Below are 23302 nucleotides of genomic sequence, written 5' to 3'. Positions count from 1 at the left end.
CCCCGCCCCCGGGACGGCTCCGGCACCGGGCACGGCCCCCACCCACCGGGGCAACAGACGCGCCCCGGTCCGGACGGTGGCCGCCCCTCCCTCGTGGGACCGCGGCCTCTCCCGCCGCCGGGGGATCCCCGCCCCTTCGAGGCGGCCCGCGTCCCCGCTGGCGGCGGCTCGCGACCCACGGGCGGAGGGACGCGACACCACGGCCCGCCTCGCCCCGCCCCCGCCCCGCCCCGCGGGAACCGCTCGTGGCAAAGTCACCGACCCCCGAAGCCCGCCGGGCTCCATCAAACGCCGCGGCCCCGCCCGCCGACGTCATGGAAACAAGCGCGTCAGCCTCCCGCCCGCCAGTGGCGGCGGCGGCGGCCGGCGGGCAGCGGCGCGGGGCTCCGCCTCCGCGGGCGCCGTGCCTACCGGGGCCCCGCCTCCACCTCCCCCATTGAAGACTCCGCACGTCGAGACCCCCCTTCCTCGGCCGACAGAGGGGCCCCGTCACGTGGCCCGCGCTCCGCAGGCGGCGAGGGAGGCGGCGGGGACCGGCGGCCGCGGCGCCGGGAGAGGAGGGGGCGGCGGGCGCGGGCAAGTGAGTGACCGCGGCGGGCGGGCGGAGGCGGGAGGCGGGCGGATCGCTGCGCTCCGCTCCGCCCCGCCCCGCCCCGCCCGGTGGCGCCCGGCTCCTGTAGCGGTTGCTCTGCGGCGCAGGGGCTCGGCGGCGCGCTCGGCGCTGCCCGGTGCGTGCGGGGGAAAGGAGGCGGGCGGGCCCCGGGGAGCGGCGGCGGCGACGGTGGGAGCGCCCGCGAGGAGGGCGAATCGCTGATTCCTGCCGGTGAGGCGACGGGGGCGGGGCGGGCGGTCCGCGCCCCCCCTCCCTCCCTCCCTCCTTCTCCTCCCCCGGCTCTCCCCGCGCCGGTGCCCCCTCCCTCCCTCCTTCCCTCCCCAATTCCGTCGCCGCTTCACCCCCCCGCCCCCTCTCCCGCCCTCCTCGCGCGGCCGCAGGGCGGGGGCGGCGCGGCGGGGCCGGCCGGCCGTGGGCAGGGCGGGGAGCGCGGGGACCTTGTGCGCTCGGCGAGCGAACGAGCGGGCGGCGTCAGGTTTACGGGCGCCTCGTCCTGGCCCCCGACCGGCAGCTGTGTCGGCCCCACGGCGCGGAGGTAAGCGCGGCGGCGGCTCGGGGCGGCTCTCCTCCCGGCTGGCCGACAGACCGGGCAACAGCGCGGCGGCAGGTGCAGCGTTGCTCCGCTCGCGCCGCGGGGCTGCGAGCCGTGGCCGGGCTCGCTCGGGGGGGCGGCGCGGCCGGAGGGGCTGCGCGCCGCTCTTCTGGGCTTTCGCCGGTTCTCCGCAGGTAACCGGAGCGTGCACCTGGCCGCCTCCGTGCAGCCGGGGCACGGCGTGACCTTGAGGGCAGCGGATGCGGGGCTGAGCCGCCGCGGGAGCGCACAGCCACATCGGCGGGGACCCCGACGTGGCGGCTGGACTCGGCCGGCACGCCACGGCCCTGCAAACTCCTGGCGGGCGGGCGCGCTCACGTCGTGGATTAAGGTGGTGCTCAGCCCCCGCCGCCCGCCGGGTTAAGTAGCCGGGATTAGCCCGCTGCGGCAGCACGACACCGACATCCCGGGCACTTCGCCGCCCCGCGGGGGCTGGGAGCCCGGCACCCGCGCAGCCTCGCCCGCCGGCCGTGCCCCCAGGGCGGTGTTTTTGACCGCGGCTGAGTCGTACGCAGCTTTCCGTCGGAGCGGACGGGCTGGTTTGATTTATCGATGCCTAGCCGGCCTGCTCATCGACCGGCGCGGACGAGGAAGGGATGCGGCGCTACTTCGGGGGCCGGGAGAGCGAAGCCCTGGCGGGCGTTTCGCCGCGGGTGAGCCCGTCCCCGCGCGGGGCCGCTCCGCGGTGGGAAGCGCCTCTAACGGCGGTGTCATCCTCGTCCCGGCGGTGCGTGTAACCTTTGGCTGTTGCACCACGTGAGTTTGGGAGCGGGCTGGAACCTCCGCCGGGGATGGCTGGCCGGTGCCGAGCGCGGGAGGCAGCGCTCGCAGTGGGGAGGAGTGGGGTGGGCGTCCGCGCCGCCGTCTGCCCTGGCTTCCTGCCGAGCCCCTCGGTCAGTCGGTAAAGGCTGAAGTCGGAAGGACTTACGATTTCGAGAGGAAGATCTCATGAAAAGCGGTCTGTTGTCCCCGGGAGCGTTTCCTTTAGAGCGGCCGTGCGAGTGTTGTTCGCCAGGGGCAGGAAGGGTCTCAGCCTGAGCCCGGGGAAGCGTTTAGCCGCGGAGAGCTGTGGCTGAGTCAGTCCCAGGGTTCGCAGCCTGAGGGCCAGTGTATTAGTTCAGCTGTAATAGGCGGTTATGTGGTGCTGTGCGTGATCCACACTCCACAAAAATCTTTTTTACGTTTGACTTTATAAACTGTAGAGGCTGGTGATGAGAACAGGAACAAAATTTCGGGGGCTTTTTTTTTTCCTTGTCATTTCAAGATCCACATTACAGAAATCGTTAAATACTTGTTATGTGTGGCGTTTGTACATTTATAACTTTAGTTGCTGAGGCTTTCTTCTCAAGGTCTGTTCAGAAGGAGCTGGTGACACTAGTTATGCTGTGCCTGAAGCCCTCATTCTGAGAATGTTTGCTTGAGAGGTGACTGGCTAGGTGATTATTCAAATCATGTCCCTTCTTAGAAGTCAAGTTCCAAGCCCACTGTACTTGTGAAATATCTTCATCATTAGTGGCTGGCGATCTTGACTTTCTGGGGAATGAAGTGAGCGTGCCTTTGGAAAACTACCTCCTATAGGAAAGCTACTGCATCTCTAAAACATTCCTCGGTCCCAATGAATTTGGGTTAAAATAATGTGTTTTGGTACTTGGAAAGGTGTTGGTTAGATAGCTTTCCAATTCCTTGGTTCATGATACTGTGTGTTCAGAAGGTGGTAGTGTAGCTATAGCCAGGGCCATTTTTTTTTCAGCTGTTTGTTGGCACTTTTCAAGGATTTCTTCCAAACACCACAAATTGTGAATTCCAATAGAAGTAAACTTGTGTATCTTTAAACTGTTGGCTCTTCTGGCAGGAATAGCTTCCAATGTACTAGGGCTTTAATACTTATGGCATAATGAATGGAAACTCTTGGTGTCAGTGGAAAAAGTGGTCACTGAATTCAGCGAGGAAAAAAAACTCACACACTTCAATGTGAAATTTTCGGTCTGGAAGAGCATCACTGTGTGGTTCGGTTTATTGCTGCTCCTACTGATGATTATGGTAACCGACCCAGGCTGAGTTAGCTGAAGGAAGCGTGAGTGCTGTGCTGTGTACAGATACTTGCAGGTTTTCCCAATCAATGTTCCTATGTCAGTGCTAAATTGCAACATTATTACTTCTCTCCACCCAAAGAAAAACGCATGGAAAACTATGTGGATCATTCAAATGATACAAGTCAAAACTAATTTTAAAGATAATTGTAAGCACACATACTGTTACTTTTGCGTATGAAGCAAATGATTTTGGAAATTTAAAGCAGAAAACAAGACTTCTGTCACATTAGCATTGAGTAAACTGTATCGGTTTCTTACACAAAGTTGCATTACAGGCAGTGGTACAAGGAAAGGATCCCCATTCGTAATATGTAATACATATTCTGCTAATAATCCAGGGGTAATCCTGCAAATTGAAATCCACTGTAGTCTAAAGGAAGAGTCTCATTTAGAAAGTCACTATTTTGTGGACCACAAAATATGGAGAACTTCTGTCAGCTGTTAAAATTGCAAACATCTAAACTGTTTTGTAGAAAGCTTCCAAGGAAATTCAGAGGCTTGAACGTGTTCTGTAGCAAAGGCACAAAGGTCTAGTAATTACTTTTGTTATCTTTATTTTTAGCTGTTTGAATTTCTTAGGAAAGAAGAATGTGATAAATGGGAGGTAATCATGAGATGATACTAAGAAGGAAGAGACATAGGCTGGATCTGCTAAAGCCACCTCAAAAACAGATGCTTTGGAAGAATTAACTTCACCAACATTTAAGATTTTAAAACTGGGAACTTACTATTAACTGGCAAGTTCAAAATGAATGTGGCAAAACAATCAATAATGTGCCATAGCAAGAAAGTCTCCCTTGACATGAGGGTGGACAAGATAACCTAAAGTATCTTCTAACTCGAATTTCTTCCATTAAGGTAGACTAAATATTAATGGCATTCTTTACCACTGAAATGTGACCTCACTAATGTCTTTCAGTGTTTGAACTCTTTATTTTTATTTATGTTTTCTTGTGTTTTTAAAGAGAAAATAATACTAGTACAAAAAGGGATTCACATTTTATTTAAAGGTGAAGTCAGATTTCAGTTAGCCAAATTTAATGCAGAATAGCAAACAGCTGTGATGAGTCCTGGGCATTTAAAAGTAAATATCTTTTGAAAAATAAAGAAGACTGCTTGAATCTATAAAAGATCTCTATTATAGAAATGCATGCTTACTTTATTACAAAAGGATCAATAACATTGCAGTAATAGTCTTTAATTTGTATTCTCTAGTATTCTCTACTCATCTTAAGTAGTAATAATGACAATAATAATAAGACTTGTTAAAAGTTGCAAGTCAGCAGATAAGGATCTTTCTCTATAGAGTATTTTAATTAAAAACCAGATAAAATCTAGGAGTTGCAGAATTGTCTAAAAAGCTAGGATTAGCTCTGCCTACTGGTTTTCTAGAGTGTGTGCAACGGTCTCAAGCAGGTTTTTCGGCTTTTTTATACAAACCTGTTAAATTTCCTCTGAAGACATTTTTATTTCTTGCAAAGTTTAACAGATCGAAGAACAAGGAAGGCAGGAAAGATGAGGTGATACTGTTGCTGGTTTGAGAAAGGAAAGTGACCCTATCATACTTTATGTAGAGGATGGGTATTTCTCACAAGCATTAAGATTTGCTAATTTGTTCAAAATAGCTTGCCTTTATAATGATTAGATTCCTCTACTTCTCAATACCTAATGTTAGGTACTGTATCTAAGTTCTCCTAACTTAGGCTTCAGCTAGCTGAAAAAACTGTGTTCATTAATTGAACAGCACAGTGATAAAAAAATTAAGATTTTTTTTTTGTTCATGAAACATCTCTTAATGCATGTGAAAAATAAAAATGCGTTCAGCAGCTTCACACAGAAGGTGTAAGCAATGATAATGAGCAGTACAGAAGGAGGATTTCCAGGAGGTGACATGTACAATGAAATCAACAGGCAAAATATGAAACTAACACATCTTGGAACAGTTGCACCTACTCAGACAGAATGTAATTTCTACACAGACACATGGTATTGTCCAGTTTGTCTTTTATTTTTAAATTATGTGGCTTTCAAATACAGTTAATTAAAGTGAATTTCTAGTTTTTGTGACAGATTTCACTTGATATGAGCAGTATCTCTGAAGGAGCTGTCTGTTCAAGGTATTGGTATTCCAGTAAACGTTATGAAAATTATTTCTGCTGCCATTTATAAATCTTACTCTAACTGACAGATGACAGCAGGAGGTGTTATTAGATTAATTTTGGTGAATTGCAAAGTAGGTATGAGGCTTTCTCCATTGGTATTTCAGAGGTCTTGTGGGAGAAGAAATCTAAGGAAAATGTAGGAGGCATTTAAAAAAGAAATCAGAAATAGCTTTGAAAATAAATATAACTTATTTTTTTGTCCAGTAAGAGATAATATGTAATTGCTGTTACACAGCAGACAAATAACATCTGCCTTGCCTTTGAAGGGGAATTGACTGAGAAAGAGAATATATTTCTCCTTTCTGGTGTTTGCAACTGCACTGTGCAGCTGAAGACTGTATAGATCCGTTTTGCGGATGACATTTGATAAACTGGTGCTGGCCATTAAGTCTGGCTGGTTCTGCTACTTACAGCATGAGTCTCAGCACTAGGGGTAGGTAGCCTGGCTTCTTGCTGGCTATAATGTGATGCTGCTTTGTAGATGAGAGTTAGGTAATTTTCTGCATGGCTTTCCTATTTATTTTATGAAGTGGACTTCAGTGGTTTTCATGTCTCATTTTTCATCATATTGTGTATGAGCTGGATGTTGCCTTAATTCTCAGTGAGCACAAGAAACACCATGTTCTTAAAACACACTTCTGGGAGCCTATCACTTGTAATCTGCTACCCTTACTTGTGCCCTTATATTCACAGAAAGATAAGGTAGCAGCTGGGAAAACAACACTATTGGTTTCTCACCACTTGGTGTACAGTGTCTGGTCCTGTACAGAGGAGGGCCAGGATGCACCATGCTCTGCACAGTTGATAGCAACAAACCCCAGCTCAAGGCAGGAAAGATGATTCAGCTCACTCTGCTTTAAGCAACTATCTAACTTCTGGGACATGCCCCAAGGGTTATAGTGGTGTGCTCTTTTCCTGCTTACATCGTCATTAAGACTTAAACTTTCATATGAATTTCAAGATTTTGGATCAAAGAAGAACTTAGTCACTTTTGCATTACATACACCAGTGAAAGAAACACAAGTGCTCTTCAGTGGAGGGTTACAGATGTGCCCTTATGTAGAAATCACATAACTTTTTCTGCACTTGTTATTTGATCAGTGACTGGTGGCTTGTCTGCATGGCTCTTCCAGGATTGCCCGTGTCTCTGCAAATACAAGGATGTGTTGCTTGTGGTGTGTATTTTGGCTTCTGTCTAGATTTTAAATAAAACAACTGGTGACTCCATATGGGGATAGAAGGAAGAGTCACTAGCTGTGTTTGGTGGAGTTTTTTCACTGTAGAAAGAAATAACCATAGTGCTATGGTCTTCATTGAAATAAGGAACTTAGGCCACTAGCAATAAAGAAGTCTTCTAGCTACAGCACACTTTTTAAAAAGAAAGTTGTAGAATGCTCTAAAAAGTTGAAGGTGGTCACTGTGACTCTCCAAAAGCTTGGAAAACATTTGGTTTTGTATGGTAGGTGTTTCAAGAGATAGGAGTCTTTCAAGTCGCCATCAAAAGATGTGTTAGTCACTTCTATTAATATGTTTGATGCTTTTTTTAATATTCCAACATTTTGTCAGACTTTTGTGATGGCCTTCTGAACCTGTTGGTTTATCAGCATAATCCAAGAGGCTAGGAACAGAGAGAGCACAATTTGTAATTGCCTATTTGGCTTGTCACTGTGAGTGCAAAGTTTCACTGGCTGACTGAGGTGACCTCATGGCTACTTTCATTTCCATCTTGGCCTAACTGCAATAATTCCCCCCTCTTTTGTGCCATCTCTGCCACTTTGAGTCTACTCAGTGCACCACTAGATGGTTTGTTACACAATCTTTGTGCACAAATTCGTCTCTCCAAAGTGAGAAGTAAAGCTCACGTGAGGAAAGCAACACGAATCTTTGGATTGATGGTTGGGAATGTTCCTCCTTATGCAGTAGTCATGTGAAACCATTCCCTGGGGAGTATGAACCTGTTCACATGGGAGAACTTGAACTTGTTGCTTTGATGGGAGAGAGGTTTGAGTGCCAGTTTTCAACTAATGGCATTCCATAAATGTATATTTGGGTTTAAACACAGGAACTATATGCCTAGGTGGTTTCTGATACTACAGTGGAGTAAAAGAAATTTTGCTTGTGTTGAGCATGCAGACTTGCTTTCTGATGTTTTTACATAGAGACGACTGAGTAGATAATAATGATAAATAGGTAGAAAAGGTGGCAGGTATGGTTAGCCCTTAAACTGTTTAAGAAACAGTGGTATTCTGTAATCTCTTCTGATTGTTTAGATCTAGTAGATAGATCAGGATCTCAGTATGCATATTGAACAGGAGTTTTCACTTCCATCCAGTTGCTACTGCTATCAGTATTGATATTGCACTTCAAATTGCTTTGTATTGTTTGGATCTGCCAATTTTTCTTCATTTGGGAATGAAGCTGGTGCAGAACTTCATGAAGCCTATGGAATGTAGTACAAATCAATACTTAAATTAGAGCAGTGTCTACCAGCCTCACTCAGTTGAGGTTGTATGAAACATGAAATGATTTAAACCGGCTGTCAGGGGTCTGTTCCAGATGGCTTTCAAATATGCATAGTTGAGACTGACAGCTGGAGAGGGTAAGGAAGGTGCTTTACCACTGCTAGCACAACTGCTTTACTTCTGCTTTATTAATAACACAAATCATTACAGTTTGTGTTCACCTACTTCTGCTCTACAATCCAAGTAGTTAACATTGACAGTGATTTTTCTTCTTCTGCAATGAGCTTGCTTTGCATAGTGGAACATCTTGACATCTTCACAAAGTCTGCTTTCAGATGCGTTTTGCTAATAGGTAGATCTTGTTGTGGTGACTGCAGTTCTAAGGATTCATTCCTGAACTAGAGTTATATTTCTCAAGTGAGTTAAAAGAGATTTGGGAATAAAGGACTAAATTTTCTGGGATTTGAGAAAGGCATGGTCTCTTTCTCTGGATTTGTGTATGTGTGCTGTTTACTGGTAATGGCGGCACTTACAGTGGAGTTATCCTTCATGCAGAGTTACTCACTCTGCAATGCATACCAGGTTATGGGAACCTTTTGAAAGAACTTTGGTACAAACACACATCCAAAATTAGGTGCCAGCATATAACACGCTAAGTCTTGCTTGTGAGTGAGTGATTTGTGTATGGCTCTCTTTTTTTCTTGTTGATCCTGGTGTTGTCGGGCACTGGACAGCAGATCCCCAAACCATATTAGCAAAATGGTTTAGAAAAAGTTGTCTTGGTTGTGAGAAGTCTGACACCCTAAAGCTGTGTTGTGTTACCTTCTAACACTGAAAATTGGTTTACCAGATGAAAAAATACAAGGGATATATGCTTGAAGGGAGCATTTAATATTTTTTGGGAAGATAGTTGACCATTCTTGACAGATGAACCTCTCATTCCAAAACTGCAACGCTGAATTTGCATACGCTCAAAGCTTTATATTTACCTTCTATTGATAGTCAAATCTAAGGCTACAGAAATTGTTATGGAGAATAAGGTTGTATGTATAACCCTGGGCAAAATCCTTTGAACTGGACAAAGTTAATACATGTTACTTTGAGGCAGCCATTGTAAAACAGTTCAATTTCAAGCTCCTGATAGGGAGCTGCCCAAGGCCCCTCCTGAGCATTACTGAGCTGACAAAGTGAAAACATTTCTGATGGGCTTTCCCCTTCACTGTCGCAGTTGGCAGTAGCTGAAAATGGTGACATGGTTGTAGGGCTACTGCATGGCCTACATTCCTGGAGTGAGGGTGAACAGGAGAGCTGAGGCTGGCTGGCACCTGTACCCTACCATGGGGACGAGGATGCCTGTAGGAAAGGTCTTGGCCACCCTGCAGGACAGGGAGCCTGAGCCAGCTGCAGGGCTCTCCTGTGCTGGCAAGGACTGGCCCACACTGGGCAGCACGAGCAAGAGTGTGACCAGTGGGCTTTGCCTTCAGCTGTTCTTGTGAGGCCACATCCAAAAATGGTACCTTCCTTTGCACCTCTCCTGACAGTCGATGAGGGGCTGTCCTGTGGTGTGTGGAGAGAATCAGAGTGAGGTGGCTTTGCTTGACCTGGAAGAGGGAAGGCTAAAGAGGGACCCTGGTGATGGTCTGTAGTGGGGCCTTGCAGGAAAGGTACATCTAGGCTCATCTTCTTCCCAGGATGAGCTTGGGGGTGTGGAGAAGAGCTTCCATGATTGACTTGAGCTGGTGAGGCCTGTGCTGGCTGGAAGGGCAGTCCCTGTCACTGTGTGACCTTCAGGAGGGGCCGCAGGTGTTGCTGCTGTCTTGCTTGTCACCGGTTCCCATCGAGGGCTGTCCCCTGACCTTGAGGTCAGGTGAGCGGCGGTGCTGGCGCAGGGCTGTACCTTCTGGCAGTAGCACAGGCTTGGGTATTCCTAAAGTAACTGTGAAGCCACATCCTTCCTCTTGCTCTGACATGGTAGTGCAGCTGCTTGATATGCGAGTTCAGCCCAGCCAACTGTGCTTAACTTTGGCAGAGCAATCCTGGCCACTTACATAAGCGTCTTAAAAAACTGAAAGTAGTCACTCTGGGCCGCTTCTGTTGTGAAGCGACGCAAGCGCATCTAAGATGAGATGCATGTGACTATTTTAGATCATGTCCTAGGTGGCTAAATATAATATTTTGGTGTATATATTTTAATTTATCCATTGCCTGTTTACAAAAAGCACCCGAAGTGCCTACCTTAGAGGTAGGTGTTCCTGTCTGGTCAGGTGAATCTTGCATATGATGGAAGGAATGTAAAGTTTTAACCCATGAAATGCACACAGGCTTCAGAACTTGAGAAAGACCCTTCAGGTGGTGAAAACAGGTGGTGGGGAAGAGCACAATTTCAACACTGTCTTCTAGAAAAGCTCTTGCATGTACTGCATGCTATTACCAATTATTGAAGTACTAAATCATGGGGAGTGATTAATGCTAGAATCAGTAGTTGTTCAGCTGTGTCCTAAATGGAAGGGTTTCAGGTTAAAAACTGAGATAACAAGTCTCTGTAGATCCTTAAAGGCAGCTGTAGTAATTCTAAAGTATAAAATTCTGTGGAATTTGCTGTAGAAACTTCACCAAGGGGAACAATGCTCACGTTTCTAGGGGTTTTCAGCCCTTTCCCCCACACCCTACTTACTTTATATAAACAGATCAAGTGTCTTAACTTGCTCATTAGAACCCTAATGTCAGCCTCTCAAATGTGAAGTGTGTTACAAACATAGTTAGTTGGGAGCTTAGCAAGGCTCTAGTTGCCGGATGAATTAGAATTTGTTGATATTTCCTGTGAGTGTGGTTTCATATTTGCTTCACTCAAACAGGTTCAGTGTAGTTCTCTGCCGTGTTTTGAGTTGGCACTGGCATTGGATTATCTGTGTGGCAAGTCTGGTTAGATAACCATTCTGCCTGAAAAGAAAAATAATTTTTACTATCTGTATAAGACTCCTTGTACCTGCAGGAACTTCACTGTTGTCACAAGAGACTGCAATAACTTCCCCTTACTTGGGGAAGTAAGGGATGGTCAGAGTGGTTGGTATGCATCCTGACACTTGGTCATCAGCATGTTTGTGATGGAAGAAGCGTGGCTTTCCTTGCTGTGGTTGCTCTGCATATTGAGCAGAGCAACGTATTGAGCAGCCTAGCTGGAGTCCTGGGAACCACCCAGGCACAGCACACAAATAGAGAACACTGCAGGAGCTCTGAGTTTCAACAGCAAAGCTGTGAGGTGGCTTTGTTGCATGATAGGGGTAAAACTTTTTAGTCAGCTATAAAATATCATGCAAGCTCTGTAAGATGGGAACCAGATCAGCCCACTCTGACTTACTAATTTAGTGAATCTGCCATGTGAAAATGAAGCTGAGAAGTGAATACCACTTTCTTGTAGATGGGGAGAAGAAACAGCCATCTGATTTGCTGAAGGGTGGTTCTTCTATTTTTAAAACCTGAAACAAGTGAAGGCTAAATTATGTAGCTGCAGGCACATTCTTCTTCAGTAGGTAGTAATCAAAATCTAATGATTAAAGCTGTCAAAGCTTTTTAAAGTTCATGTGAAGTTTAAGATGATGGAAATTTATCTTTTCTTTGGGAGGAGGAGTGTTTTGCTGCTTTTCTAGAGGAAACTTTAAGACAAAGGCATTCATTTATTGCACTTGTATGACTTTCTCATATACAGACTTCTAAATAGTGAAACTTAGAAATAGCCACCCCAAAAATTATTTGATGAATGATTAAGATTGGAAAGAATTTTATATGAGCTTAGCCTTGTACCAACAAGTTAAGAAATGCAAACTTTATTTACAAAAAAAAAAAAAACAAAAAAAAAACCCCAGTCAATTTTGTAGACTAAAAAACGTGGGTGTCTGTGGAGTTTTTGGCAGGAAGGTATGTTGTCTCATGTTGGCCTGTAGTTTTGGGTTCACCTCCATGAGAGGATGGCAACAAGCTATCAGTCAGTCTGCTCAAAGCCTATTTCTCTTTCCAAAACTGTTTCCACACCCGCTGCTGTGTCAACACTGTTCAGTCATAATTGTCAACTCCAAAGCAGGCTGATCAATGGAAATGCTAAAAAAAGCAGCAGGGCTCTTGCCTCACAGGCTGTGTAAAACCAGATTTGCCAGGAGGTGTGTGCCTCTGTGAATATCAGCAGAAAGACTCGCTGTTTGTTACCTTCTAGTCCAACACTGCTATGTGCCTTCAGGGCTCCTTTGCTTGAGGTTGTCTTGAACTCTGAGTTTTTCACCTTGTCTTCCAAGTGAAGTTGTTTTCTAAGAAATGGACAACCAAACGGGTTTAGTTTTTCAGAAACTGAGAAACAGTGGAATCCATAGGAATAAAAACTTGAATTGTATCTATATTATGGTTTTGGTTGTTGAGTTTTTTGGTTGGTTTTTAAAAATTGTTTTAAATGCATTTGAAGCATCAGACCTTATGGTACTCACTAGTACTGTTAGAATTGCTCCTGCCATTCATCAGGTATGAGACTTCTAAGATGTGACAGCTGGTTGAGGATCAGAAGTGAAATACCAACTCTGCTCCCCATTGACATACATGTCTATGAAAGACTGAGGAAGTTCTTGGCATGCTTTAAACTAAGTGCATTAGATTTGCAGGCACAGCTCTTTTAGTGCTTTCTTACAAGGTATCTTTTTCACAGCTGATAAGTAAAATGATGTCTGTACTCCCTCTGCTGGCTCTGCAAAAGTAGCTTTCATGAGCTTAAATAGCTGAGTAGCACCTCTTACAAATATGCCTGTGTGTAATTCTGAGTTAAGAACAGTTTAATGGCTAGAAGAGGGATTTTCCTGAAAAATGGGTCAACAAATAGTTGCTGAAAGCCAATCAGGTGTCTCAGATGCTATCTCCTGCTATAATGGTAAACACTGGTGTTGTATATACCTTTGTAATTGTAGTCTGATCTGTTTTTGTGTATCAACAATTGGATGGGGCTATCCATTAAAATACTTATATATCTAGTTATTCATCTAAGCTCCTCTTTTATAGGTATTGTGTTCTATATGTACATGAAGAGCTATGATTAACAGCCTCACATGAGGAAAGGAAATTTATCTACTTCCATAAATTCGAGTGCCATATACCTTTATTTGTTTATTCTGTGACTGCTTGTTTCTTTCTATGTGAAGAGATATTCAATATAAAAATGCTCAGCCAGAATGGAAGAAGTTTGAGCTTGAACGAAGTCTTGGTGTATATAGATGTTACGAACATAATCAAAACAATAGCACTTGGTAGTCAATAGACATCTTTACATGCCAATGTAGTTAATTCTGTTATCTTGTTTTCTGATACTATTCTTTTATAGCACTGCTCTGGTTATCTTTAGTTTGTTGAAATCAGTGACAGTTTAACAGTTTCAGAGAACCAAAAGGGTAATCCACCCTAATATACTCGTCAGTAACCAGATAAGTGGAATAATAACCCAAACTGCCTTTTTACCATTTGCCAGTTTAAAAAATCTCTGAACAAGAACCTTTGAGCCTTGTGACATGGAGTCTGGCTTCTGGTTGTGAAGTCTGAGGAGATTTTCTGGACTTTTGACCCTGCAAGATGCATTTCCAGTCTTTTGTCCAGTCACTTTACTTGTATAATTCATAACTGTCAAATATTCCGGGACAGTAAAAAAATTGAGCAAACTCAATTAAGAATTCAGTGCAGCCACTGTAGTTCCTCCTGTTGAATTTCTCTTTGGGTGTACGCATGGCTGTCTGCAGATGTCTTCAGGCATTGCTGTACTGAGAAGGGGCTTTTTGGCTGCAAAAATCCAGACAGTTGTCCAGTCCTTCACACTGAGGTTAGAACAAGTCATCTTCTCACAGCAGGTGTGTTCCTCCTACCAAATATGCTCTTCTTCCCCCTGCTATGGTGGATTAACTTCTTGAATTTTATCCCCATGACTTGGCTTATGATTCAGAGTTTTACTGCCAAAGTTCCATTTTAATAATCATGTAAATGGACAAGTAAACCAAAAATTGTGGACCTCCATAATATAGGCCATTAAATTTAGCTTGGCAATGTCTGCCTTCAACCCTGGTCTTGTCAAACAAGAACAATGGAGGATTCTCCATGCACAGGAAAGTGCATCAATTTTTTTAGGAACATCTAATAGTACATTTCAGACTCTCCAAATTAAGGAGTCAGAGAATCCTGATCTTAAAATATCTTAAAATAATAAAACAGCTTGGTTTAGGCTTCCTATGGGCAATTTTGCCATTATGTTTAAATACTTGAAAATATTTGCTCTGTGAAAAATACTTTGTGACAGCTGATGGCTTATTTTAATAATAATTGCTCAACAACAAGGTAAAGTTTTAGTAACTACCTACTTTTTCAATTTTAAGGAAGAAAGCTGTCTTGAAAGCTGTTTAGCTTAATTATGTGCCTGAAGCATCACACGTCAAACTAGATTGTGACTTTGACAGACAGCCGTGTAACTGCCTAAAATTGTTTGTTCTTTTACACTTAGTTTGATTCTGGATTCTGACTGTATACTCTTTGATCACATTGCTGACTTCCTTTATTAGATAACTGTTCAAACATCAATAAAATTAGTTATTCCACCACCCTCCCAAACAAAACCCCAAACAAACCAACCTTTACCCTAATTTCATGCTGTAGTGGTTAGAGCAGAAGATTTCAAAGGCAATGGATACATATACAAAAATCTGACTCCTGTAGCAGGGGTATGACACTCGAAGTAGCAACTTGCTGATAGTAACCTAGAGCAAGCTACTGGATACTGGTAACAAGTCTGAGTGCAACATGCAAAACTACATATAAAGGTTCAGCATAATGCATGGCTTTTGTCTGAAGGTGAGCTGGGAACATTTTTTATGAGCTGTGCTGCTATGTCTGAATAAACATGAAGGAGATTTAGGAGTCCATTGGTATAAATTTGGAAAACAAATGTTGTAAAATCAAACAAAAAAATTAATAGGTTAGAGACCGTGGTAGAACTGGGCTGTCAATCTGTTTGTCGTGGTGCACAGATTTGAATTTGTGTGTAACTTAAATAATCCAAATTCATAACAACTTTGAAATGAAGTGTATGATTGGTTTTCACTGTGTAGGACTTTTCATTAAGTTTCACTTCATTTTCCTTACCTCAGGTCTGAAAGTGTGAATAACAAGTCTGCTGCTTGTTACTAGCAGATTACATACTTGCACCTGTTTTTTTCTAAGTCTTGTCTATATCAGGTAGGAATTTTTTTTTAAAGGCTACTAAAATAATGCTTAATTATAGAGGTTTTCAGATGGCTTCTTTCTATATTTCCCTTGATGAACTAATTAAAATAAATCATCTTTAATGGGACTGAAAAGCAGGTTTTTGGAGAACAGTCCTAGCACAGCTGCTTCCTAGTAGTCTGCTTTCTCTTCTCCAAATGCTACATGTCCTTCATGCTTAAGGGTCTATTGAAAGTGCTGAGAAACCAGCTGATGGCATCCTTTGAGGAAAACAGGGATACAGGAGTTTGCTTAGGAAAGTGGAGCAATAGGACCAGAGAAGGAATCTCCTAAAATTACCTTCAGAAAAACTGTGGGAGTTTGGGTAATTTGTGCTATATTTTGCTTCATGGTGCTGTGTCACTTTTTGTCTGTTTCATGATACGTGATCTTCTCGGTCACTTCACTGAGTATCACTAGCCTCAGCTAGAGGAAGCTCTTGTCTTCTTTACTCTGCTGTACCTGCATGCTACATGAGAGAAATTTGTGAGTTGCAGGGTTTAGATTAAAAATATAGTTGGCTTCTGACTTAACAAGGTCTGTGAGCCCCTACAAAGCTGTATAGTGAAAGAATCTCATGCTGAGCCGAGGTGTGATACAGTCAGACGTGCAATGGTGCTGGTCCTTTGAGGAAGTCTGTTGGAAGCCATGAGCTGAACATACAAATCTTGGTTATTTAAAGAGTTTGTGCAATCAGCAGTTAGGCACAATTTCAGCAGGATGCTTGAAGTTTGTCACTTGAGTGCAGAAGCTGGTACTGCCTTTTCCAATTCCCTTTCTTCAGAGATTCTGTATGCTTTTGGTATCACTAGAAACAACATGATTGCTGAACTGCACACTGTTACAATGTGCCACTGTAAAACAAACACTTGTGGGAAGTAGCTTTCTGTAGAAGGAACAAAATAGGTCTGACTTTGCTGAGGCAGAATGATGATCTGTAATCTTCATAGGTGGACTGTCTCTTGGCCCTGAGGGTCAGCTGCTGCTGAATTATGAGCATTTAGCTGTGCTAAATGCATTAGCCTTTCAATTCAGATACCATCCTTTGGAAGGACAGATATTACGCTTGTTAAACTAGCAATTGCTACTGAGGATTCAGAGCTGCCTTATCAGAAGACTGATACCTTGCTGTACATGCCAGAGGTGGTTATGCTGCAGGCATCTGAGTGCCTGCTGGTTTGCCACTTCAGTTCTGCTGGCCTTGAGCTTTGATAGGGCAGGGGAGTGATGTAAATCTGGTAGCTGTTCCTCAGCACAGAGTAGGTTCAGCTGGTTCTGATGAAGTTCTTCAAGGCATGACCTTTCTTTACCTAGGGGAGCTGTGCCAGAGCTACATTAGACACCTAGCTCACCTCATAATTTGAATGATTGCTGATTAGACTGGAAGCAGAGCTGTCTGCAAAGTGCATTAGGATCCACTGATGCTGGTGAAAGACTCAAGGTCTTTGGCTTACGGGAACTGGAGAAGAGATTTCCTTTATTGTGTGGCATAGGACTTGTAAATATGATCTTGAAGCATGGTATTATTTTTATGTTTCCCGAGTTGCTTTCTTTTTTCTAATTAATTAATCAACCACTGATGTCTTTGTAATCTCCGAAACCTAAAGAGTTATACACAATGAAGTACTTCATGACAGAAGACTTCAGAAATGAAGTTGTGATTATTAATTGCACATTGTCAGTTTGTATAGCAATTTTATATAGCCTACTGGAACTGAGAAATAAATTGAATTTACTAAATCTGCTTGAGCCATTGTCTGGCAGTCGTGTGAATTTGCTGTTCAGTCCAAACAAACTGTGTCTGCCCTTCACTGAAAAGTTATGTACCGTGCTGCTTGTTTAGTAGCAAGTCAGTTGACTTGTGTCCAGGGTTTGCTCAACCCACTGCAACTTGAAATAACAGAGGGAAGAGGATCCTTCCCTTGAAGGGAGTTTTAATGTTATCTTAAAGGTGGCAGCCATATAGTTCTGTGATAAAGATGCTTCTAGCATTAGCTGTGTGTCTTGTCCCTTAAGCTAGCATATCCACATTACTTGTATGACTTCTACAAATAAATCAGCCCCTCCTGGTGTCTTGTGGGAAAACTTGTTCAGACCGTAGAAATGCTGCTATTTAAATTTTTCCACTGATGTGGGGGAGATCATTTTTGCATGACAGCTTTCTGCACCACACAGCTACAAGTAGCTCACTCACATGGGTGTAGAACCATGAAATGCATGACTACCATCACAGCTCGTGGGAGTGTGGAGGGTTGGAACCACAGTATGGTGCTTTCTTGCTCCTTGGATCCTGGAGGGGGGCACATTTCATGGCTAGGAAAAGAATTATTTGTTTTTAAAGATCGTAGAAGTACATGGAGAAAGCAAAAAAAAAAAAAAAAAAAGGTACTAGTAAAGGAAGAAGTGCCAAAACCGTTTGGAGTGCTGTACATCCCATGAGAGATGGACTTAGAACAGGACCCAAAATGACATTCCTTCCCTCAGAGGCTGAGGTGCTGTAAAGAAGAGTAGAGAAGCACACGAGAAGTGTGTGTTCTGGACCTGAGGCTGCCTGTGTGCCTGCTGCAGCAGCAGGGCTCCCATACTCTGTTACTTCATTAATGCAGTTGGCAGAGTCCATGGCTTTTCCCAGTGCAAAGGGATAAGGGTGCCAGGTGTAAGTTGCAGTGTTGTTAGTGTCAAATAATGAGAGCTGCTTCAGGACCTCTGTGAGTGGGAGTGTTACACCATGTCACTGTTGAACAGCCATTCCTTTGGTCACCTGAGGATGTGACAGACTTGCTGCTTTGTTAAGAGTTATAAAGTGCTGTGGTGGGAATCTCAGCTTTGTGCATTCTGTCTGCTAACACTGCTTATATATTCCCTGTCTGTGTTAAAGAAACAAACTCCTGAGAGAAGTATTTATTGTCTTATATTGGATGGTGGACATGGGATTGTCATGTGTGTACTGATCACAGAGAGTTAATTTGCCATCATTCTACAGACAGCTATATTGCAGTAATGGTTCAATGTGTGTAAAACAATCCCAGACCAGCAACCAACCCTGCATAAATGAGAAACTTTGCAGTAGCTAGAAGTGTGTGACAATGCAGGGAGCATGACAACCTTGCCTTTAAGTGGGTGTCAGACATCAGAGAGATTGAAAAGTATTATCACTAGTTTTGAAACTGGAGATGTCCCTGAAGGATAAAGCACTATGTAGCCTTCAAAATCATAAAACATGTCACATAATACCATGAGGTGTAGTCTACTGAACATGCTTCTTACATTGTACCAGAAAGAGGAGCCCAGTAGAATGGATTGGTGAGTTAAGCTCTCAATATCAAAGAGATGTAAAGGGATGACCAGTATAATCTTAATAAAGAATTCTGCATGAGATTTCACTCTTGTGTTTCTGCAAAGCCATAGACTGGATTCTCAAATTTAAATATTGAGGTAAAAAAACCCTTACTTCTTACAAAAGAAAACACAAACCAAAAGGGACCCCTGAACCTCTTGACATAACTAGCAAGAGCAGCAAACTTGTGAAGTATTTCTTGAAGTGCTGCTCAAGTGTGGACTAGTTATGATATTTGAACTTTAAAATCCTCTGTCTCCTTAGGAAGAGAAGATGGCAAACATAATTGCAGTTTTTGAATGGGATTTTCTCGGAATGGCTCTTTTAGCCAGTTTATTTGGTGTATTTCTGGCAGGCAGGAATTAATGACATTCAAGCTAGCATAGCTTTTAAATTATAGGTTTCTGAAGAAGTAAGGCTCTTTAAAGGTTTGAAGATAAGGGTATACTGTGGTCTGGTATTTCCAAAAGGCTTGTGAAAAATCTGGATTTGAAGGTTTTCAAACTGCCTTGTTACAGGCCAAGAGGGAAGCTTCTTAAACTTTGACCACAAGAGGACAAAACATATATCCAATTTAGCATCATAGTGTGGGCTTATTGAGATGGGTGACCAAACCTGAGGTTTTTGTTTTATTTTTCTTACATTCCAGACACTTGCTTGGTTGGAATGATGATTTTGAGGATCATAAATGGATCCTTTACCACATTAATATCACAATTTGTATGTTACCTACATATTTGTATATGAGCATATAGACTGTTTTGTGGTACTGTTTGTGCTTAGCAGTAAGCTAGTCCAAAGTAGCAAGAAAAGCCTTAAAACATTGCCTAAGTTAATTTTATTGCTCTAATAGAAAGGAATTGGTTCTGTATAGTGTCTTTATGGAAGTAATTTGGCTCAATCTCATAGGCATAAATATTTCCTAGTAGTTTTAAGACTAACTTTAAATATATTTTGAAGTTCTCTGAATAGAAAAAAAAATCAGGTAAGAATGGACTTTTGCCTGAAGGCTCATAAATCTAAAAAGCTTTTTGCATCTCTTTGAGGTCATGAAGCATAATCACAGTCAAAAGCCCACTGCTCTGCATAAATGCATACTAGCATAAAAGAATATTTTCTGAAAGAAAAAATGGGAAATGTTCAAATCGGGATGAAATGGTAAATATAAGTTCTGTGAAAAAAAGCTGAAAAAATTTCTCAAGACAAGTCCTGTAGGAATAACTGATGAAGTCAGCTGCTGGTTTGCTGACATTATCAGAAGTGACCAGCTGGATGCATTGCACTGAACTCTAAACACAACAAGTAGCTGAAATTCAGGAATCCAACTCCATCTCTGTTGGATGAAATATGGTACCATCTCACTTTTCCTTTACTTGAAACTTAGTTGCATACAGTGATATCATATTTAACATTTAACACACCTGTCAGGATTTGTGACCAGAACACATTTTGCACTATGGGAATGCCAGTAAACTCTGTTGTAGTCTTATGATGCATAATTTTAGTGAGTTGGTTGCCATGCTACCACCCTATCTCTTTTTGGAAAAGTTCAGCTTTGTCTTGTCATTTTTGTCAATATGATTTTGACAAATGTTGATGGGAAAAGTGTGGTAAGTTGTTAATGAACCTAGTAATGTGAATATTTATTAATGGATGACTTTACTACATTAAAAAAAAAAAAAACAAACCACTTTTAGGTTTATATATTTAGCTATTAATATGACAGATCTGTTAAAAGAACTTAGTTTACAGCATAATTATCCTAAACTGTGCAGGATTAAGAGACTTGAAATTCTCAGTCATCTTATTTAGAACTCTGTAGATCTGAAGGAAAGGAAAATATTGCTGGGCTTTGGGCAAACTTTTTTTCTTGCATTTTAAATACCAGCAGGTTTACCTTCAGCCATCAGCTGCCTTAGTCCAAATTTTGGCAGCTTCATTTACCTCAAGTTAGATGAGGAAGCTGACACACACAGTAAATGCATTTTAGTGTTTGAGCACACTCAAAATGATTCTGGATGAGACAGAGTACCATCTAGAGGTTAATTTTTTTTTTTTTTCCACTGGGATTATAATCCTAGAGTAACCTTTTATTGCAAACAGTCCTCTTGAATGTAGCCTTTAGTTTTTAGTGTCATCACAGAGCAGAAAGCAGATGAGTTTAGGAAAAAGAAGTACAGAGAAGGAAGCTTCAGGGCCAGTGGGTAGAGAAGACAGAAGCTGCCTGAGTGTTGGTCAGAGCTGTGGACTGCAGAAAAGTGTTTTAAGTGGTTACAAACTTGACACTTTTGCATGGTTTTGTCTTAAGTGTTTGTCATCTTGTGGCCAAGCCAGCAATGTGATACGAAATAGGTGACTATGAAACCCTAGTACTTCAAACACACAGAACACTTGTTGCTTTCTTTAATGATGATCACATTGGTTTTGTCTTCTGGGACTTTCCGGTGTGTCTCAAAGTCTGATGTTCCTTGAAAGTGGTCATAGGTTTTTCTGAAGCCCTTATTGTTGCATTAGTCTGTTTATTTTTGGATAAGTAATATCTATTTGGTTACCTCAGAAAGCTAATGATTACTTTAAACACTTGATAAAATAGTTTCCTACTCAGACTATTCTATACAGCACTTTCTGGTCTTGTTTCTTAATCCAGGTGTCACTTCAGCTGGAGCTGAGTTGTTTAGTGAGTGGGGAGAGGCCGTGGCTTGGACAAGGCAGGGCAATACAGGCCTGTGCAGATGGTTGATGGCATAACAAAATGTCTGCTTGCTTGCTGGGCTCCTGGCAGAGGCTGCGGACCAAGCTGCTTTGTAAGAGAAGCTTATGTCCTTTGTGCCATAATAACTCACCTTCAAGGCTTGTAGAATTTTTCCTTGCTACTACCAAAACAGGAGGAAAATTATGCAGAACCTGTGTGTGAGCACTGCTAATTTGTACTACTACCAAACTGACTTCAGACCACTGAAGTCCTAATTTGTTTCCTATAATTTCAATAAGAAATTAATTCGGGGTCTTAAAGGAAAGAAACCACCAATGGATTAAACGGTTTCTACAAGTGTCAATCACAGTAGACAGCAGAAATCCCTTAGATTAAGTGCCATAAATCACAGAATCACAGAATAATTTGGGTTGGAAAGGACCTGTAAATGTCATCTTGTCTAACCTCCCTGCAGTGAGCAGGAACAATACCAGTGTTTAGATCCAATGCAGAATCTAGGCCAGTTTTTATTTCAGATAGGTAAGTACATCTGCTTCCCAGGAGATTAGGCTTCAGAATTAAATCAGATTTCTCTTTGAAAACTCAGCAAAAGTCTTGACCTTTGATGAATTTACTGTTTATAGCACATGAACTGTAATAACTGAAACTTGTCATTGCAACGCTGTTGGGCATAGGCTGGAGATGGTATGCTAAAAACTTTGTTCGTGACCTTTGCCTCTTAGTTCTTCAGTCCACCTGTACATGTCTCTTCATAAACCAGGCTGTGTTTGCTCTAAAACAATAGCATGGCACTGAAGTTATTAACTCCTGTTTGTTCAGTTAGGCACATTTTAACTTACAGAATAGTGACTTGTAAATGCATACTGTTCTGTATTTATATTTTGCCTCATTGTAATAATATTCCATTATAATAATATTGCAGACAATTTCCCTTCTTTCTTCCCCCCACCGCTGCAATGTTATGTGATGAATTGAAGCTGTGGATCACACCCAAACTGAAGTATGCAAAAGCATATTATATGTTTTCAATATCTTTGAAGATGTAGGCAGGTTAAAAGGCATGACAACTGAAACATATGGGGATGGTTTTTATCACAACAGCTTCTTGATATGCAGATCTGTCTGGTATTCATTGAACTAATTAGATTAAACAAAGGCTTTCCTGAGATAATCACTTTGCAAGCCCTTTCCTATATTACAGGGCCCAGTTTTAGTTGTTGCTGAAGGTCAAATGCTATCAGCTAATGCTCAGTGTCTGAATGCATACTGTTCAAGCAGATGTATAAATTAAATTGAATGACACAAGATTTATAATTGCTGAAGCTTTGACTCTTGAGGTATGAGTGTGCTTAAGTGTTTTAATATGAAGAAAATTGTGTTTCCTTGTAGGTTAGTGAAGCAAGTATTAAATGTAAATGTAATCATAGGAAAAGCTTGGATAAGGGTCTAAGGTAGGCCAGGTCCTGTGCGTCTGGGCAATACTAATTGTGCCACCAGAGCAACACTTCAAAAAACATGTTGCAGCTTCTAATTTGGTCAGTGCAGAATGTTCTGGTAGCACTAAATAGATAAGTAATCTATAGTCTCTTCATGCTTTGGTGGGCATCTTTACATGTAGACTTCTGCTTAGAGCTTTTCCTTTCTCCAGTCCAACTGCAGAAGCTTATGATGTTGAACTTCCAACACGGGCAGAGTTGTCTAACCTTTGTTTAATGGGTTATGGGTTTGAATTAGTGTCTGTCTGGTAAAAAAACACAGTCCCTTAGCAATAAATAGTAATTTGGTTTGGGTAAGGAAGTTATTCCTCATAAGCAGCTACAATGATATGATATGTCAGTGAAGTTACTACAACCAAAGAGCAGCAAGGTATTCTCAGAGATATTTATATAAGTTTCTGAATCCTGTGTATGAGAGTATGTGCTGCTACTGGAATTTGCCTCTGCAGTTCAAGTTTTTTAGTCACTTTTGTGTGACAGAGAATATCTTTTAAAGTTATTCCTAGTCTCAGTGATATAAAGGGATAAACCAAGTGTTGGTGATAAAGTATTATCCAAAAGT

General features: G+C 42.8%; 1 protein-coding gene across 11 annotated transcripts in view; it reads left to right on the top strand.

The window, feature by feature from the left end:
- The first annotated feature begins 351 nt into the window (after positions 1-351).
- Positions 352-23302, top strand: part of ATP2B1 (ATPase plasma membrane Ca2+ transporting 1) — a 58903-nt gene continuing 35952 nt past the window's right edge. For 4 of the 11 annotated variants that reach the window (XM_041409726.1, XM_041409730.1, XM_041409720.1 and 1 more), the window contains exon 1: positions 939-1148. The gene's annotated coding sequence lies outside the window, so the exon portion shown is untranslated. Of the gene's footprint in view, positions 581-602; positions 824-938; positions 1149-1914; positions 1933-23302 lie in introns of those variants that run through there. The other 7 variants (XM_041409728.1, XM_041409727.1, XM_041409725.1 and 4 more) reach the window with 5 other exon arrangements.

This window comes from Onychostruthus taczanowskii, unplaced genomic scaffold, assembly GCF_017590055.1.
Source record: "Onychostruthus taczanowskii isolate IOZ18803 unplaced genomic scaffold, ASM1759005v1 scaffold31, whole genome shotgun sequence".
NCBI classification, from domain to species: Eukaryota; Metazoa; Chordata; class Aves; order Passeriformes; family Passeridae; genus Onychostruthus; species Onychostruthus taczanowskii.
Note: the sequence above shows the minus strand (reverse complement) of the source record. Positions and strands in the feature narration are given on the sequence as shown.